The sequence below is a fragment of the Apus apus genome, chromosome 6 (genome assembly GCF_020740795.1).
Source record: "Apus apus isolate bApuApu2 chromosome 6, bApuApu2.pri.cur, whole genome shotgun sequence".
Lineage (NCBI taxonomy): Eukaryota > Metazoa > Chordata > Aves > Apodiformes > Apodidae > Apus > Apus apus.
In genome coordinates, this window is record NC_067287.1 from 27,650,001 (window position 1) to 27,670,663 (window position 20,663).

A 20,663-nucleotide genomic window follows, 5' to 3' on the forward strand; every position below is an offset into this window, starting at 1 on the left:
TCTGGAGGCCTCTGCAAAAGACAGCATTCAAACAGTGAACTGTGATGATACATGTTTATATGAATAATGAACACAGCCTTTTTCAGCCATAGTGTGCAAGGGGTTCTGGATACAGGTTGACAAATGCTAGACTTGTTTTTAGTCAATACGGAAACTATTCCTCCAAGTTTCTGCAGGAGTTTTACTGAAGCCAAGCCCTGGACATTGTGCTATTCTACTTCGCCTTCCAATGGTGCACCCCCAACATATGGTTGTACCTTACAACTGGCCTGGGGATTACAGACACAAAGCAGCGCCTGTGTACACATGTATGTGCATGTGTCAGCAGTCTCAGGAACTGCACTTGAGAGCCACCCAACACCAGTGCTGCCTCTTTTGTTATGAGAAATGGTGGTACTCAGCTGAGGTATGGTATGACAAAATCCTCTCTACAGGCACCCACCCAACCCTCTCCACCTGGGCAAATGTCTTCGTGCTAAAGGTTTATCACAAGCAGAGGAGGAAAGACACATGGAAACTCCTCACTGCTTAAACCACAAGACTCTGATTTGAAGAAACAGACTCCACATAGGACTGATTTCACCCTTGTTTTCTGAGGGCTTGACAGTTTTGAAATTTTCATGTTTTTAGCCTTCTTTCAACATTTTATCAGTAACTGCATCTCCTGTAACAAAAGCAACTTTTCATAGGTGCTCCTCTGATTCATCTCTATAGGGTGAAAAGATCTCAGAACAACCTTGCAAGTCAAAGAGTGTGGGATCACCCTTTAAGGGTAGAGATCTAAGTCACAGGGAAATTAAATAACAATACATGAGGTCCTTCTTGCCATGGCAAAGCTGGCAAGTGGATACAGTTGTTTCTTCAGAGTCTTACTGCAATATTCTGAGATCACTGGTATTCCATCTCCCTCTTTTGAAATGTCTGGAGGATCACACTCCTGAAACAGTCGAGACCCATTTTCAGCGTTTCAATCTTCATGCTCATCAAAATTTCTGCTCAGATTCTCTTTTTTTTTTCAGAAGAATAATCATCAAACATATACAGAGGAGCTGCCTTTGCCTATGGAATTTGTAATCTAAATGAGGAAGTTAATATATCAATACATAAAGCAATGGGTTAGTAATAGCACACAACCTGGCCTCTGATTGGTGCTGGTTTTGCTTTTTAACTGTCTTCAACTGCCAGCCTTCTTTGTCACTAGCAGATAATACAGCCAGCATTTTTTGTAAATGAACACAGTATTTGAAAAAGTCAAATCTCGTTGATACCAGAAGCAAGGAGAAATGAATGGAGAGGTGAAAAAAAAAATAAAAAATTGTTGTTTTATGGCTTAGAAGCTCTGGGTACCAAAGAAAAAGCAACTGCGGCATGAGAAAGGAGGGATGGCCAAGGCAGACAAAGAGATTTGTAATGAGAAAGGGGAGTTTTGAGGCCCTGCATGAAGGAAAATTCAGAGAGCACCTTCTGCATGGCAGGCTGAACTGAGATGGTCCTGTGGTAGAACGAAGGAGAGCTCACAGTAGTGATGGAGATTGGGTGGAGGTGTAAGTAGATTCTTTCTGGGTTTCTCTGCTGTCACACTTGAATTATCTAACAGAATTCTGATCTGAATCCCACTAAAAGAATGAAGAGGTCTGTATTGGCTGATCAGTTTTGGATTGTGCCCTGAGTTTTGTTTGATCTCACTAATGTAGATTTCAGACACTTTTTCAATTGCCTCTGTGCCTTTAAACCCAGGGGAAAACGAACAGGAGTCAGGAGGAGTAAGAGATGCCTTTCTACAACATCAATTTTGTATGTTTGCAGACTATTTTGAGCAGAAGACATACTGAAATATGGATCAGGAAGCAGCTATTAATCTCTGCAAGCACATCTCATTTTAGTTCACTGTTAACTTCCCTGCTTTGTGTTTGTATCCTTTCAGCTCTTCTCTCTCTACAAAACAGGTCTCTTTTTGCCAGCTCAGCAAAAACCTTTCTCTCTCTAATGGTCTTGGCATGCACTTGTTGCACCTGCCCTTTGCTCTTCGTCCCTGTTGGCCATTCTCCTGGTCAACAAGAGGGGTACAAAGAAGCACCCACCCTCTGAGCAGCCAGGGAGACCAAGGCCCCACAAGAACAGGGGAACATCCAGAGTTGTGTGACATTTTTTGCCTGTCCATGCAGCCCTGTTTGGAAAGGTTTAAAGGCAGGAAGGCCAGATTACAAGATCTTTTACTCCTCTGCAATGCCATGGGCTTCCTGCGTGAGCTTAGCTAAGCTGCTTCTAGCTCCACACCTCCATCTCTCTGTTCAGGAAGAGCATGTGAGGATGATGTGATGACACATTGCCAGCAATTAAGTAGTTCATGAACTCAGCTCCTGATGAGTCTGAGGTGGCTTCTGTATGCAAACAATTAAGAGAACTGGGTTCATAACAGCACTGTGTTAAGCCTCTCCATGTTAAGGAGTACAGGCAGGCTCAGCAGATGCAGCTGAATGTTCATTACTGCTGTTTCCTGTCATGCCTTTGCTCCACTCTCCCTGGCTATGATCCATCCCTGCCTGTCTTTGCTCCAGGCCAATCTCTCTCCTCGTCCTGATCCCACCCTGGTTCTTTGGCCTGATTTGATGCAGTCCATGGTTTCTCCAGCTTTCCAGTCACAGACATTTACCTGATTCTGGTCTCAGGACACTGCTTACTCTCCTGTGAAGATTTTAATACAGCAAACAAGGTTGATTATCTATACTATGAGAGGCAGATCAATGCAGAGATCCCCTAGCACCATTCCTGCCAGCTTTGGGACTGAGAGTAACACGGACACCTCAGTGCTGTGCAGTTCTTAACTCACCTACCTGCGCACTGTGCTGACAGCCATTCTGCACCCACAGACAAGGCCAGTCCCTCTGCAGAGTAGCACAACAATGTGGAACCTCCAGCCAGTTCAGGATCTCTCACAGGGCACTGCCCACATGCAATATATATACAGCCTATGGGAGCTTCTTGCTGGGCAGCAGATACTTTAGGAAGACAACACAAAAGCTGGAGTCAGTGAGCAGGTACTATATGGCAATGACTTCCAGCCCTGACTCCCTTGGAAAGGTCTGGATAGAGACCTGAAGCTGATCCATCTAGAAGTCTGAGATGCCAGAGCTTTCACAAATGTAATCTGCTGACTCTGCTTTCAAAAATGCCTCTTAAGATTGGCTGTTGCTAGCTGGTGCTGCTAGGAACTTGCTTGTTTTCTTCTCAGAACAGAAGTTACAGCCAGACCTTCAGTGTCTGCCTCTGCAGCAACTGTTCAGCTTAATGCTAATTTAATTAGCAAGTAGAAAAGGGGGCAAAGCTGCATTCCTGACATCTCTGGCTGATGTTGTAGCCTTTCAGGTGAAGCTGCACTTAAGGTAAAACAGCAGCCTCAAGGCTCTCTTTGTGGTATGAGGAGCAAGAATACAAACATGACTTACAGGTATACCTTTCCCATAGCTTGCAACTCCTATGCAAATACTGTCCTGAGAACTAAAATTCTCTTTATTTCATATATCCATCATCATACTCATGTTCAGAGTACATCCAAGAACATTACCAATCACTTTGTAAATCCTGAATAGCATGTGCTATAAAAGTCCCAGCCATTTTTATTTCAACTTCTATTGGCCAGGCACAAATAAAAAGGAAAAAAAAGGAAGAAAAAGAACAAAACAAAAGCAACAACAAAAACTGGCAGAATTGTCAGGGAATCCAGCCAAATAAAAATTTTGCCACTGATGTTCATGGAGATGAATCTCTTGGGTGAGAAAGGAACAGGACTGCCTTGGCCAGAAGATTCTCTATGGTGTCATCTATAAAAGAGCAGGTTACAGCATCTTTTTGGTACTTACTGCATCCTTTAAGAGTAAAGGCTAAGCAATTTAACTTTATGCAGCTGTGTTACAAGATACTGATGAGCAAAACTTCAGTCCTCTGCACCCAGGTATGTTTGAGTATCTTCCACAAACTAGACTGAGCTGTTATTCATAGCAATCATCAGCACTTTATGTTGGGAAAACTGTAATACTTAGGCTCAGGTATCTATGAAGTCAATGAGTTGCAATGTCTTCCAGCCCCGAGCACTTTGCCAAAGCCCCTCTTCAGCCTTCCTCTACAGTATCTATTCCAGCAGGAGAGCATGTTTCTAGTTGTACTATTCCACTAAAATCTCCCTGCTGCAACTTGCATGGGAGTGATCATTCTGCATCATATGTAATATGGTCTGCATGGTCCTTCCTAACTGATACACTGTACTTTCCCCACCATAGCTATTATGGTGAAGAGCAGGTTGAAGGCTCCCAGTTATGCTGATGCTGGCCTCACAGCACCCAATAGCCCCTCGGAAGGACACTGCTCTGGCCTTGCTGGAAGAGAAAAATCATGACACTGAACACTTCTCAACACTAAACTGGAAAGGGTCAAAGAAGCCCAAAGAAGTCACATCCCCATCCAGTGGTATTGCACTTGTTTATCTTGCATGAAACACTTTACATTCAGAATAAACTAACCTAGTAGAATTGAGGTATATGTGCAGGAGGTAGCTTTTAAAAGTCTGTTTATGCCAGAGCATCACTGCCCTCCGCTGGGCAGGCCTGCCCCTGCACACAGGGAGCTCTGGCTCCCAAAACTCACCAGAGCAACTGATTTTGCTTTGCCTCAGGCACTGATGGAATATGATTGTCCACATACTGTTGCCCTGACGCTCCCAGTAACCTCACTGAGCATCACAGTGACAGCTGAGCTACTTCTAAAGGAATAAGGATTTGTTGGCATATAATTAAACACGATACAGGTAGGGCTCAACAGGATTATAAGTCCACATGTCATGAACTTTGGGGGATTAAATGACTGTAAAGTAAATTAAATTTGCTCTGATTATGCAATTATCTTAACAAAAACATTTAAGCTAGCTCATCTCAAGTGCTGCTTCTCAGCCTCCAAAGACCCTAGCTCAGGGTGCCTAATCTGCCCTCAACTGCCCTGTTACAGTGACAGATCCCTATTGTGGAAAAACAGAGACATGGCAAAAGAGTCAGCCAGCATGTTTCCGGATGCTACCTTCTGCTTTTAAGTCTCCTTGTGAGGGCTTTTAAAAAATCCTCTTGGAATACTTCTTTGTGCATATATGTATTAACAGTGCGTTTGCATACATCTGTTCATGTGTGCATGCACTCTCTTCTCTGATGGTTCGGCCCCTGCAGACAGCAACACTCCATCACGCTGCTTTATGCTCTTTTTACATTTCTTTCCCACTTCCAGGGTACAAATCCTGCCAGCTTGCTTTCTCCATCTTCTGTTCTGGCTAACACTCTGTGGACACCTAGTGAGCTGTTCCTCACCTCTGGCCAGTGAGAAACAGCCTTCTTTTTTCCAGCATACTGCAGGCTGTTCATCTTGTTGAGCTGCTTCTGGGATGTGCTAGGTCTAGGAGGCTGACTCAGCCTTCAGTGGCTCAGAGGAGACCTTAACAAAGTCCAAGATGTTTTTGTCTTTCACTGCCTCAAATCCACTGAACAGTTGTTTGCTGAGTTTTGTCTCATGGGAATGCGTATGAGGTGCCTACTGTCGGTGTCGACACTGCCCTGAGACAGAGGCCCCTCACCACCTCCATGTCTGCCCCTGGCTGTGCCAGATCTGGGGTGAGGGCACAGCACAGAGAGTCTTCAGAATCACAGAATTATAGAATAATTTTAGTTGGCAAAGACCTTTAAGATCATCAAGTCCAACTTTTAGGCTAGCACACTGCTAAGTTCACCACTAAACCACGTCCCTAAGCACCACATCTACACATCTTTTAAATACCTTCAAGGATGGTGACTCCACCACCTCTCTGGGTAGCTTATTCTAGTGGTTGACAACCATTTCAGTAATGAAATTTTTCCTAATATCCAACCTAAATCTCCCCTGGCACAACGTGAGACCACTTCCTTAGTTGGAACACCACCCACCCGGCTACAACCTCCTCTCAGGTAGTTGTAGAGAGCAATGAGGTCTCCCCTCAGCCTCCTTTTGTCCAGGCTAAACAACCCCACTTCCCTCAGCTGCTCCTCTAAAGCATAAGTCTAAAAGCATGTCTCTTAGTTTTGTCTACCCAACAGCCAGTCTCAAGACTTGCTAGGGTGGACAAGAAGGTACTGTGGCAGGTCTGTGTTTGTGTCTCAAGGAACGGCTGAGCACAGAAATGCTACAGCACATCAGAAGGTCTCAAAGACACTGATGTGGTGGTGCTCTCCTGCCTGTGTATGAGACTGGTGCCTGATGAAGTCGTTATGGCATGTACAGCCAGAAAGCTGCAATACCAAGAGTGCTCCCCAAGGTACAGCCCCCTCTATATTACCAGGGATATGAAAAGGCTTATTTCCACAGAGGAAGTTGTGAAGATAAATCCAACCATGACAGAGAGGTGCTCAGATATAGAATAAATTGCAGCTACAGCACTGCATTATCTGAGTGTCTCTGGAAGCCATGTGTAATTTCCTAAACAGATAAATACAGCCCTTCTAGCTTTGCCAGCAATGGAAAAAGGTGCATTATAGTCATCAGTGCCACTTTATTTCCCATCTGTGTTTCCTCAATAATTGCCTAAGACAATCATGGTTCACTCTTGACTACTCAAGCCATGAGCTCCCTCTAGTATCAAACAGGATTAATGCAGTTGGTGCCTTTGCCATCCTAAGGGAACAGAGAACAAATGCTGTAAAGAAGGATCAGCAAGATCACACTGTTAGGACATTGTTACTGTGTTTACACACAAACATACAAAGTAACTTATTGGGCTTTAGTGACATTCTCATAAAATACTTCTGTTTTCCTGTTCTATATATGTATGTGCTTACACTTTTCACAGGCATGTTTCCCCCCATGTCACTGGAAACTACTGAAAAGTCTGGCTTCATCCTCCCTGAACCCACCCTTACATACTTGTAGGCTTTAGTAAGGTTTCCCTTAACCTTTTATTCTCCAGGCTAAAGAGTTCCAGCTCTCTCAGCCTTTGCTCATAAGAGAGATGCTTCAATTCCCCAGTCATCTTTGTTGCCCTCCACTGGACTCTCTCTAGTAGTTCCCTGTCTCTCTTGAACTGGGGAACCCAGAGCAGGATGCAGAAATTTCAGATGTGGCCTGACAAGGGCAGAGTAGAGGAGGAAAATTACCTCCCTCCACCTACTGGCCACACTCTTCCTTATGCACCCCAGGATTCCATTTGCCTTCTTGGTGACAAGGGCACACCGCTGGCTCATGGATAATTTACTGTCTACCAGGACTACCAGACCCTTCTCCTCAGAACCGCTTTCCAGCAGGTCCATCCCTAACCTGTATTGCTGCATGGGGTTCCTTCTCCCCAGGTGCAGGACCTACACTTGTCCTTGTTGAACCTCATGAGGTTCTTCTCTGCCCAACTCTCCAGCCTGTCCAGGTCATGCTGAATGGCAGCACAGCCCTCTGGAGTGTCAGCCACCCCTCCCAGTTTGCTATCACCAGCAAACTTGCTGAATACACACTCTGTCCCATCGTCCAGATCATTGATGAACATGTTGAACAAGATCGGGCTGAGTACTGATCCATGGGGGACACTGCTGGCTACAGGCCTCCAACTTGACCCTACTTCTCTGAGATCTGTCACACAGTCAGCTCTCAATCCACCTCACAGTCCACTCATTAAGCCCCCTCTTCCTGAGTTTCCTAACAAGGATGTTATGGGAGACAGTATCAAAAGCCTTCCTGCAGTCAAGGTAGATGACATCCACTGCTCTCCCCTCATCTAGCCAGCCAGTAATGATGTCATAGAAGGCAACCAGGTTGGTCAAGCATGATTTCTCTTTGGTGAATCCATGCTGACTTCTCCCAATGACGTTCTTCGCTTTCACACGTTTTGTGATGACATCCAGAATTATTTTTTCTAACACCTTATCAGGGACAGAAGTGAGACTAACCAGCCTATAGTTCCCTGGGTTCTTCTTCTTGCCCTTTTTGAAGACTGGAGTGACACTGGCCATCCTCCAGTTCTCAGGCACCTCTCCTGTTCTCCATGACCTCTCAAAGTCTATGGAGTGGCCTAGCCATAACACCTGCCAGCTCCCTCAGAATTCATGGATGCAACCCATCAGGGCCCATAGATTCATGGATGTCCAGTTTGGCTAAGTGGCCTCTAACCCGGTCCTCCTCTACTGAGGGAAAGACTTCCTCTCTCCAGACCTCATCTCTTTCCTCCAGGGTCTGGGATTCAAGAGGGTTGGCTTTTGCAATGAAGTCTGAAACAAAGAAGGAATTCAACAACTCTGCCTTCTCTGTGTCTTCTGCCACTAGGGCACCCATCTCATTCATGAGCAGGCCTGCATTTTCCTAGTCCTCCTTTTTTTATTGATCAACTGAAGAAACGCTTCTTGTTGTCCTTGATACCCGTCGCCACATTTAATTCCAGGTGGGTCTTGGCTTTCCTCATTGCATCGCTGCATTCTCTTGAGTACGTTCCTGTATTCCACCCAAGTGGCCAGTCCTGTTCTCCACATCCTGCACATTTCCTTCTTCCGCTTAATTCTTCCAGAAGACCCTTACTCATCCATAGAGATCTCCTGCCTCCTCTTAAAACTTACATGGAGAAAACAAAATTTGAGATCTTTGAGGTAGGGAATATATTTTGGCTGTGGTGTCAACTGTTAGTTGTTACTTTATAGCGAAATTCAGGTATTTTAGTGCTGTATACAATTCCCAGATTATTATACAAACAGAATATTGTATTTGGTGTGAGAGACGAAGAAAGCAACCTGTTCCATTGTCCTTCAAAAGTTGTTCTTGTCAGAAAACTTTCATCCTTTTAAAGCCCTTGGAACTGTAGGAATTATGATTGTTTTTGCCTGTAAGTGTTGGTTTTGTCCTTGTTTTGTTTTGGTTTTCAGGTTAGGCTCTACTCTAGGGTAGTATTCCCAGTAGGAGAAATGCATATTTTCTCCTTAATAGATCTATTAAGGCTGGGATTTTCCTCAGCCCCAAATGTGTACATTTGAGTAAATTGGAAAGGAATTTTTGTCTTCCCTAAAATTAAAAAGGCATGGACTAAACTGGATTCATTGTCCTTAAGGTATCCAAAACAATGTCATTACCCATTACTCAACAGGACTAGTTCACAGCTAGCTAAGGAAACAGCAAATAATCACAGAAGGGTTTGAAGTGCAAACAGAAAGACTTTTCCTTAACATTCATCTTCATTATTGATCTTCCATTTCTCACTCCACTTTAACTATCGGCCTTCATTGTTTTGTGTGTTCTCTGAAATATTAGTGATTTGTTCTTATCAAAGAATGCATAATGGCAGAGATAAGATGCTGTATATATGAAGAAAATACTGCCTTGTGAATAAGTGAAAGGCAAAAGACAGCATAAATCAAAGGGGGATTCTGTGAGAATGGCTCAAGAGCACTCCACTTTCTGCTCTAGTTTTTAAGAGACTAGAAGATACATATACTGCAAAAAGTTAAAGAACTAGATGCAGTAGCTTTCTATTTTTAAAACATGCTTGCATGTTTTGTTGGTCCTGACTACAAATTTTAAGGCTTGCACAATGGTAAGAAAAAATACATTTCTCTTGAAAAGAAAGGCTGGAGGCTGAGATGCCTAGATTCCCGCTTCTAGTTTTCACTACTCTGCTTGCTATTAGTCTTGTCAACCCCAGCTTGTGGCAGCCACTTGTCTTTCAATTTGGGCTCCTTCCTTAGTGGTACTTAAAGCCCAGGACTGGTTTTAGTAAACCTTGGGTGTGGAAGAACATAAAACCACAGCAAAAATGGTCTTGAAGCCTCTACTGTAGTTCCTATTGGAGAAGTTAGTGACAGTACTACACGGCTGCTTTACAGCTAACATCTCACAGTTAGGGCTGGCTATGTAAGGCAGTATTAATTTGTTCTGAAAAGGGTTTCCAGTGAAATGCAAGTCTGTACTGTTTCACAGTTCACAGGTATAAGCATGATGGAAGTTAAAACATCAGGCAGATTTCACTAAATGGTTTCCATGAAGTTGCCACTGTATTGCATGTCTTTCCTTTACTGGAGCAAGAGCAATCTGGTGGTTCTTTTGCAGAGGGAATTTCTGTTTGAATTCCTGTGGGCCCTGTAGGCCAAGAGAGTGTTGAATTAAAAGACTAGTCTTCAAGTGCTGTTCACATCAGTTGTAGTAAGCTTGTTGATTTTGTCAAGCTGAAGCTGTGGCAGAGAGGAGAGTTTTGTAAATATGTGAGAGGTTGACTTGAGACGGTCCCTTCCATGTAGGACTAAACTAAGGAGCTTCTTACAGGTATGAATAAGAAGTAAGATTAATAACTTGGGATTTAGGTGCTGTGCAAAGCAAAAAATCACTAACAATGGGGAATTAGGCCTGAAGTATTTAATTCAGAACGGTGTTAAAATTGAAGTCAAACTTCAGACCATAGTGTATTCACTGAGTTACTGAGTTGCTTAAAACTAAGCTTATGTTTAAATACTTTGCTGAACTGCATTCTGAATACAAACGCGGTTAATGTTGAGCTGTTCAGCATTTGCCGTGAGTCCCCAAAAAATTATGTATATATTTAATAACATGTAAGATATTGAAAATATTTGAAAATCTTTTCTTTCAATCAGCAGTCCACAAAACAGATGCAAACAGAACCTTTATCTTCATCTCCCAACGCTGTGTCACTGGTGCCGTTTAACAACATGACCAGTGCTCCAAGGTTTGGAACAGTTACTCCAAATTGCATCTTTGTAGGAGGAACTGATTTTAAGGTTGTTGTGGTTTTTTTTCTAATTTTACCACTAGATGTTAATTTATGAACCTATAAAAATTCATAGGAAAAATAATCATATGTGTGGTAAGTGCCCTTCATTATAACATTCAAATAAACAGAGAAGAAAGATTTAAGCCTTAATTTGATTTACCTAACTGTACTACCAAGCTGACTCTCCATACATATAGCTGCTAGAGACTTTTGACATACTGGTTCTTCAGAGTTTTCTCTTTACAAAAAGATGGCTCTTGTAATTAGCAGAACTTATGGTAGAAAATAATGTAGAATTTTATTTAGTATGTAGAACAGTATAATTTAGTAAACCATAAGTGCAATGTTACAGATTGCATAGATGATTATCTTCAGATCCTCTAGCACTTTTCTTCCATCTAATACAAAGAAGCTACAATGCATGTATTCCTCACTTAGCATAGTAATGTTCTTAAAAGCAAGTGTTTGTTGTAAAATGAATACTAAAACTTGTCATGGAAATTTGCAGTATTGATCTCGATACTTAAAAATACTTGAGCCTTTACATATGCCCTAAAAATGTCCAATAGCAGTGAATACTGAACCATTCTTACTTTGTTCAGTTGCTTTGACCACTTGCATTGAGACATGTACCAGAACTTTATACCAGCTACTCTCATTTTTCCTTCTTACCACTTTAGATAATGACTTAAAACATTCTTGGTCTACTTAGTTGCTTCTTTGTGGCTACCAACAGCATCTTCTCTGCCTTCATCCTCCTAGGCTGAGGACCTTTTGAGCCCTGACTCAGATGAAGAGGAGGAGGAAAGACAATTCACTCAGAGTATTTTGCATAATAAATACAAGAAATTCCAGGATCATCCTGTTCATTAGGGTGAAAGGAAAGCGTTCATAATTCAAGAGATGTTATACAAGGTCTTCAGTATGTGTCCTGTAGCAAAAAGGCACAGTAGCCTTTTGCATTAATAGTATGCAAATTACTAGAGCTGTACAACATCAGTTCTTTCTTCACTGCAATTTCAAAAGTTAAAACACTTCTCTGGTAACGTATCTCTATTCTTCTTAATTTTAATATTGATTGTTCATTTTGAAGGGTTTGTTGACTTTGGTTCAGTTATTGATAGGTCAAAATCTATTATGAATCTTAATTTCAACAACAAAGGAACTGGTTTTATCTGTAGGCATAAAGAAGATGGATTATTTTCAGAAAGTAACCAGAAGGGATGAAACCTCTCTAGACATATTAGCTACTCTTGCATTTGCTGTGGCTCTAGATATTAAGTAGAGTCTTAAATTTCTGTTCAAAACATAGGATATGTATGTCAGTCTTTGATTATTTTTTATTGGGAATCCTAAAGCAAAAGGCATTGGTGGTTTGTTTTGTTGTTGTTGTTTTTTTCCCAAAGGTCTTACGTCAGCTAGGAGGTAGGGTACGAAAGCTCTTCATTTATTTTTGTGTAAAAGGGAGGCGCTTTATCAACAAAAAATTATTTGCTTTCCAGCAACCTCTTTTACCATTTTGCCAGGCACTTCTATTTGGTCTGTCACCATTGCAGTGACTCCTATTTGCAAGAGGAAACATACAGCCTCTTAAAACAGCTCAGTAAGAGAAGTTACAGCTGGGTGCATTTTCATCTTGGTCTGAAAAGCTCCTTCAGTGGTGGATGCCATGTACCTTTGACATAGGTGAAGGCTTAACATTAGCCTTTCTTAAGAATCTGACAAGTGCCTTTGTCCAGTCACAAGCAGAAGTCAAGTCCCAAACACGTTTCTGGCAAGCTTCTAGATTCCATGTTTGTCCAGATACTTGCAAATTTCACTGTCAGTCTTAGAACAGTGTTTTCTTCTTCCTCTCCTTTAATACAATGCTCTGTAGATAAACTTTTGGCTTTCCAAGTTTACAGTCTTCTGTAGTTATACTTTACATCCCTGAGGTACTGAATGGCACTGATCAATCTTAAAGGCTCTTTGGCTGTTTCTTGGTGTCTTTTTAGCCTTCAAATTTTGTCATATATTCTTTATCTTTGTGAAGCAGCTGACCTGCATGTAACATATGGAGTGTAAAATAAACAATCTCCCAGGCACGGGAATTTTTTTCTGGAGGCCTTTAATTTCTAAGCAGATACATTTTGGTGTTCACTGGAGAAAATTTTATGGGAAAGGAACATCTCCAGTACAAGTCTTTTGTAATTTGCATATGCCTTTCATTACTTAAGAATAACACTTCAGCATATGCTGTAGAATTGTTCTATATAAGTGATCAGTTGTTTGGTTTAATCCGTTTTCCTATGTACACTTCTTTCAGGTGCAAAGCATGATCATCAAGAGGGTGTTCTGGACTCCAGTCAGACTTTTTTTTAACCTGTTCTTGGTGGATAGCTTCTCAAGAACTGGTACATGCAGTTTCCAAGGAGAGGACACATTACTGAGCTTTAATAAAACACTGAAGAATTTCATGCCTGTTCGGTGCCTTTGTATCTGTTGTTACTCCTCACACTTCCAGAGTGACTGATTATTTTCTGATATTTTGATGCATTAATACTTGGATTAGTGAGGGAGAGAAAGCAGTCATTCATCATCATCACTGCTCTCTGCTGGACTGGGAGGTTGTAACAAGCAAGGTGTCTTATTTCTCTTTGTAAAATGTGTCTTCAGGGTAGAATTATTAAAGAAGGGCATTCACTTCATATTCTTTCCAGTTATGAAATGCCTAAGTCAGAGGCTGGGTGGAAGCAGAAAAAACTATGCTCCTGAATTATCTGAGAGCTTATGAAAATAAAATTTCTTCTTTTTAATTAATAATTTATTACAGATTTGAGGTGGCTTTGATTCTTTTATGTTGGAAACTCTGCTATGTGTATGCATATGTTCTTAATCATATAACTAAAGTCTATTTTTATTTTAATTTAGGCACCAACACAAATCTGATTTAAAGAATGTATCTTCCCCTCCTCTTTCCCTCTTGCAAAAAGTTTGCATTCAATTAGAATTTATCATCTGCCTCAATGATCTATGAACAATGGTTCTCCACTGTTACGTTACACTCTTTGCATGTGTGTCATACAAAATGCTGATGGCTCAATATTTCGTGTGTGCTGTGAAAATTTATGGGTATCAGTCCCATCAGGGGACCGCAAGCATGAAATGTGATAAAAATTCTTATTCCCCAAGAGCAGAAAAACGTTCCAAATGTGACAGAAAGGAGAAGCAGCAATAGTTAATTGCCAAAACCACCTACAATGATCCTTTTTCTTCAGTAGGATTTTGTAACTGTAGTATGAAAAAGGTCAGAAGTTTTAATGAAGGCTGTACTGTGTTGTTGCTGTATAATTAGCAAGAACTGGTTTTGTCTGTCAATATGTGTGAAGTGCTACATATACTTTCCTAACTTTTCTACACAGTGGTGTTTAAGCATCTCAAGTGTGTCTGTAGTGTAGACAGTCTTAAGCAAATTCATATTAGTTTTTTCTTGATCATGCCCACACTGGAAATGATTCAATTGACCAATCTATAAACACCAAACTGTAATGAAATGTATTATTTATCTGATGTGCTGGAAGGGTCAGGCAGATGTAGAATTAAGCCCCTTTTGGACAAGAGTGAAAACGGTATGTTACAGTTTACGGTGACATGGGAAAATTCTTTATACATGATTTTATGGCACAGGTTACTCACCAAATAATAACCTGTCACAAACACGACCTTATTAGTATTCTTCAGATGCTATGAGTATGCTTTTCATATGTGAATAGCTCAATAAATTCACAAGTCACTTGATAAGATTCACACAGTTCTCTAAATCAGTGTTAACTGTGTTGCAGAAGGACTAGATGATCATTGTAGGTCCCACTGAACTATTCTATTCCTTTGTCTTCTAATATGTAATGGTTTTAAGACTCACTTGGCATAACACACAGGGTAACATAAATAACAAACTTAGTGCATTACCCCACGCAACTGAATGTGAACATCCTGGAATTATTTTTTTCTCTACCTGCTGATGGTTGTTATTTATCACTGCTTAGAAGCTTTCCCTCAGAGGTAGTTTTCTCTTAGGATTTTGTTGCAAACACCCTGGAACAGGAAGGATCTTAATTTTTGCAGGCGGAATTGCTTCTACTAAAGCATTTCCCTTTGAAGAGTAGGTGGGGGAATGAAAATAAATGGAGGGTATAGCTAGGCCTGAAAGGTGTCCCATTTTCCAAACAGAACTACACATTCTGCCATAATGCACACTTTATACTTTTTTGTGAAATGAAGTATCAAATGTTTTGCTTCATTCACCTAGCTGGGTCCAACCTCTCCTAACCCTTGTCAAGCACTGTTGCAGGTGAATAATGACAATGACAGAATCTCTTGCATTCAGCAGGAAATGTCCTGTGACCTCCAAATCCTTCACGTGTTGAGAGATTTGGTATAGTTAAAATAAGAGACTAGAATGCTGAAAGTAAACCTGCAAACCCATATACCCAAACTCATAAACCCAGTGAGTACCCACAGAACTAAGCTGCCCAGTTGTCTGACTGGCTGGAGTATGGATACTCTGGATGCATCACTTGCTCTTACGAAAGATCATATTGAATTACCTGTGAATTACTCTACATTACAACCAATATTTCTCATGTCTCAGTTTAAGCTTTATATAGACAATTAATTCAAGGCTGCTTCACTTACTTGCCACCACCTGTCAGCAGAATGATTGCATTGCATAGACTGTGAGAAAAACTCTTGTACATTTCTAGTACCTCCAAAAAGCAGAGTGCTACCCAAATAATTTTTAAATAACTTCTGAAACAACATTACAGCTGCCTAAATAATTAATGTATAGATTAATGAACAACCAAACTATATTAATACAGAAGTATTTTGATCATATTTTCAGACTACTGAGGCAAATTGTGCCATTTGATTGTGTAGTTTGGAAGCCTGAATGCAACATACAAAATACTCTTGAATACTCATAGTTCTCAAATACTCTTCAATATTCATAGCCCCCCACTTCGCAATTCGTGATTAAATTAATCTTTAAAAGTGAGACTACTTCATACAGCAAAATACTTGTACTTCCTCTACCACAGGTTACCCACACACCTGCCAATATTTCAACTATTTGTGCGAACTTCTGTCACGTTCAGTATTTCCAAAGTATTAATTTATTAGTTCTGAATAAAGAGGTGTCCAGCTGCTGCAACAAACCCTGTGGGGCTTGGCGCCACGCTCTGAAAGGTAAAGAAGTGACCCCTCGGGCGGGGACGCTCTGCCCCCCGGCTATCCAGGCAGCGGGCTGGCACGCCGTGTCTTTAGAACTTCCCGCTACCCCGCTTCAACCCGCGCCCGCGGGGACGCGACGCTACTGACCCGCACGTGTCACTTCCGGCTGTGGACATGGCGGGGCGGCGGCGCGTGACTCCGCGGGGCCCTGCAGCGACCCCTGGCGGCGGCGGGGAGCCCGGCCCCCTGGGTCCCACCGGCGGCCTCTGCCAGGAAAAACACCCAACAGTGAAAACCTGTGACACGCCTTCTCTCACAGTTCCATCTGAACGAGGCATGTCAGCGCATGGAGGTTATACTTGTTACCCTGCAGGCCTTCGGAGCCACCACAGGAAAATAACAAAAAGGTTGTATTTATGAACAATGTTTAGGTCTAACACTCTCAGTAAATGAAAAAATAAAAATTTAATCTCAATTAAAATCTACAGGTTTAAGTAATTTGTATTTTTAACATTTTAACATAACTTGCTCCAACAGCTCCACATCCTTCTAGCATTGGGGACTTCCGAACTGGACACACTACTCACAAAGCACAGTGGAGTACAGGGGCAGGATCACCTCCCTTGACCTGCTGGCCACACTTCTTTCCATGCAGCCCAGGCCAGGGTTGGCCCTCTGGGCTGCAAGTGCACATTGCCAGCTTCTCAACACCCCCAGGTCCTTCTCCTCAGGGATACTGTCAATCCATTCTCCCCCCAGCCTGTATTTGTGCTTGGGATTGCCCTGACTCGGGTGCAGGACCTTGCACTTGGCCTCGTTGAACTTCACGAGGCATGGGCCCACTCCTCAAGCCTGTCAAGGTCCCTCTGGGTGGCATCCCCTCCCTCCAGCATGTCAACCAGACCACACAGCTTGGTATCATCAGCAAAGTTGCTGAGGGTTCACTTGATTCCACTGTCCTTATCACCAATGAAGATGTTAAACTGCACCCAGACATTAAACATTACAACCAACACTCCAAAAAAAAAAAAAGGTAAAAGCACTGGTGGCACAGTATTACTGAGCTTTTACTCAGCTCTTCTGGAATGGTCACTGAGAATAATGAGAAGTAATGGAATGGAAACAAGTTAAAAATGGGAATGAGGTGCCAAGCACAAGTTTGTCCACAAAGGGCATGAAACTTGTTAATTTGTGGACTGTAGGGGCCTGTTAGATTTAATCCCCATGTGGATCCTTCAAACCGGATAAGGTCAGGATTTGATTTTGTCAAAATAAATAAGCGGGAGATTTGTTGTTTGCTTCAGGATGGGTGTTGGTTCGCAATTCCAGGACCTAGCTGCAAAGTTCCTAAATTGTTTGAATAGGGCTTTCCAGCACTCTGAATGACGCCCATCTGAGAAGAGCCATCTGTGAGGCAGCCCTGGCTGTTTCAGAAGCAAAGGATTAAAAAGGCTTGGTGACTCCAGCACATCTTGGAGATGCCCTGAATGTCACTGAGAGTTGCAGAACCAAAGGTGGAGGGTTGGCAGCTTTGGAGGATGACTGAAGTGATCATAACCAGATTGGTCACAGTATGTTCTGACCCACAGCATTGGCTGGGTATCCGTGTGCAACTGCAGCCTTGGATGGAGCTCTGCAGAAGACTTCAGCAGGTGGCAAAAGAGATTTTAGGCAATTTTTTCAGCACTTGCCAAATTAAGGTATCAGAAGTGGTGCAGGTTTTCTTCACACCCTTCTTGAACTATCTAGCATGCCATCTGTTTTCTCTACTCAGAGCCCCGTAACACACAGCATTTACTTTCCACAGGCAGAAGGTCCTGGAGCAATTGCACTGTTGGTGTGATCAGGAGTCAGCCCAACTGGCCACCAGCAGAGACAAAAATGTGTGGAACAAAGGACACTGGGAGAAAGGAGGATGCCAAGTATTCATCTACACTTTCTTGAACAGTGAAATAATGAAGTCCCTCCTTTTCCTAGCACCTTCTGGGTAACAGTCTATGCTGAAACCTCTTCTTTGGGGGTGAAAAGACATGAAAGGTAAGCTATTCAGGGGTTAAAATTAGTTCCAGATACAGATAAAAACACGAGTCCCTAGTATTTTGTATATAGTTGAAAACTGAGTATAAAACCAGAACCGATTCAGGGAGGGGGAACGTTCCCTTCACAGCTGTGGAGCCGTGTGTTTGTATGTGAAATGGCGCCAGAGGGTAAAAACAGAACTGAAACGCATCTTTGTGCACTGCGGGACTTCAGCACTTAATTCTTTGCCTGTCCCCAGGATGGGATGAGGGGTGTCTAACTCTGACTCAATACATCTGTATTTTCAAGGAAACAATGCAATACCCCGGATAACTTCGCGGCTTGACGCAGAAGCTGTTTGTGCCACAGCTCACAGGCGCGCGGGGGCTGAAGTCTTTCCCCTCTCCCCACAAAAATACCAACCTGGAGTAAACGGTAGAGCAGCTAATTCGCTTTCCGGCTGTTCCGCAGAAGGTAGCGGAGCAGAGACGCACCAGGGCGCGGCCGCAGGGGCGCTGCTCCCGGGCGCTGCCAGCGACGCACCCGCCGGACGCTGCTCCTAACATGGCGGCCGCCGCGCAGCTCAGGCGCAGCCCGGCACGCGCAGCCCGCAGTGGCGGGAAGGGGGAGGCGGGACCCCGTGTCAGACAGACAGGACCTCCAGCCAATGGGAAGGCCAGGCCCGGGGCGCGCCGCGGGACACCGGCCAATAGGCGAGTGCGGGTCAGCCCCGGGCAGGCTATAAAGCGGGGCCCTGCCAGCGACACTTCCCCTCGGAGTAGTTCCGCTTCCCGGGGCGGGCCGGCGGTGCCAGTTCTGGTCTGACGGGCGGGTCTGGGGCAGCGCCGCCCTGGAGCGGGGAGGGGGCTGGGCGCTGCAGGGGGTCCCCCTCGGGCCTGGTGTCCTGGCCTGTGCTGGGTGAGTCTTGGCTGTGGGCTGGGGTTCTTCAGTTTTAGGCTGAGTTACTTAAAATAGCAGGTGGTTCTACTCAGCTGGGATTGTGAAAATTAGTTGCTTATTGAGTTGATTGCATTATGGATTTATGTGCCAAAAACTACCTTGTTTTAGTTGCATTTTAATTTGATTTCTCCCATGTAATGTAGCAAGAGACTATTTTTATACTTAAAATAATGATACTGCATGTTGACATTGGGACAGCAAGCACCCAAAGTTTATCTTGGCAGAGCCTGGTGCCGTGATCTCCCCTCAGGTGCCGGTTGTTGTCAGAAAGCTTGGAGCCTTTGCCCATGGCTGCACTCCCAGTCATCAGGAGCTGATGGGTGCAGCTTATGCTTCAGTGGAGGGGCAATTTATCTGAACTGGAGAGAGGATCCATCAAGAGAGATGGGTCCCTCATATCCAGCAAGCTTAATGTGCAGCTTCTGACAGCCTCTCCTGCTCTGTAGTGCCCTCATACTTTTTGTCATTTGTTTTTAATCTGGAGTGTTCATTGTTGAGATCTTTAATGCAGAAAGTATTCTACTTTTTACTGTACAAATTCAAGAAATATTAGAGAGTTAGCCTTCCAAAATGGATGTTTAAACATAGCTTCAGAATATTACTTTAAATTATTTAATTATTTGTGTTCCTGTTTAAATTAATTTTTAAATCCATGCTTTTGCAGTTACCTGTCCTGCAGCCACTCTTTTCATCCTGCAGCTGCCTTTTGTCCTGCCCTTTTCGATCATTTACTTGATGACAGAACTGAATCACGTGAAGAACAAAGGTAATAAAAGCAGTAGAATCTTAAGTGCCAACGTCCCATTGAAAAGGTCTCAGGTTTGAGGCTGAATTTCTGAAATACCTAACAAAAACCAGTATTCTATGAACAAACAATACAGGGTATTTTTTGCCAAGTATAGAAGGAGTACAGAAAGTTCTAACTGCAGCACAAGTGCAAAAAAAGAAAGGTTTTTGTCCATAGCATGACAAAGATATCTTGACTCTTCATCTATGTATATGCTTGATTGCTGATAAACACAATCAGGATGAGTATAGCTCATAAATACAGCCAACTCCTAATTAAGCAAACTTGTGTAGGCTGGAATGTCTTAGCTAGTTGGAAAAAACAGGATCATTGGATTACTGGGGAATTTGGTGCAGATATATGCAGTGGGAGTTGGAGTTCCCCCGGTAGTATTTCTTGCCTTCATCAAGTGCCTCAGTACTGCAGATTCCTGTTCTCTTTTACTCCACATGGGGCTGGGAAAGACCTGGTTCTGGGAGATCTGAGATAGCTGGGCATGCAGCCATTTTGGGTGTGGAGTGTTTGTGAAATCTGGTCTCGAGTCGGGCAAGAGCTCAGGCAAAGTTTACAAGATTAATTTGCTTCCAGGTGGGGAAACAAGAACATACAATTTTATGCTGGCTCAGTAGAGAAATTGGGCTAATAAGCCTGCCAGACTGGAACAAGCTTGTAATGGCATGTGTAGTCTACAATTGAAACAAATTTTTTGTAGGTAAAGGAGTTTCCCCCTTACAAAAGCATAGTTCCTAGTATATTGATATGCAGACTTAGCTGAATGGTGTCTTTCAAGAGTTGTTTGATAACAAAACTGACTGGAAAGACCACAAGGCTTATAAGGCAATCACTGGAAAGTCAAAATCTCTTATCTCAGAGTATTTTATTTCTCAATACTTGCTGATGTGACAAAACTATGTATAAGTATAAATGTAA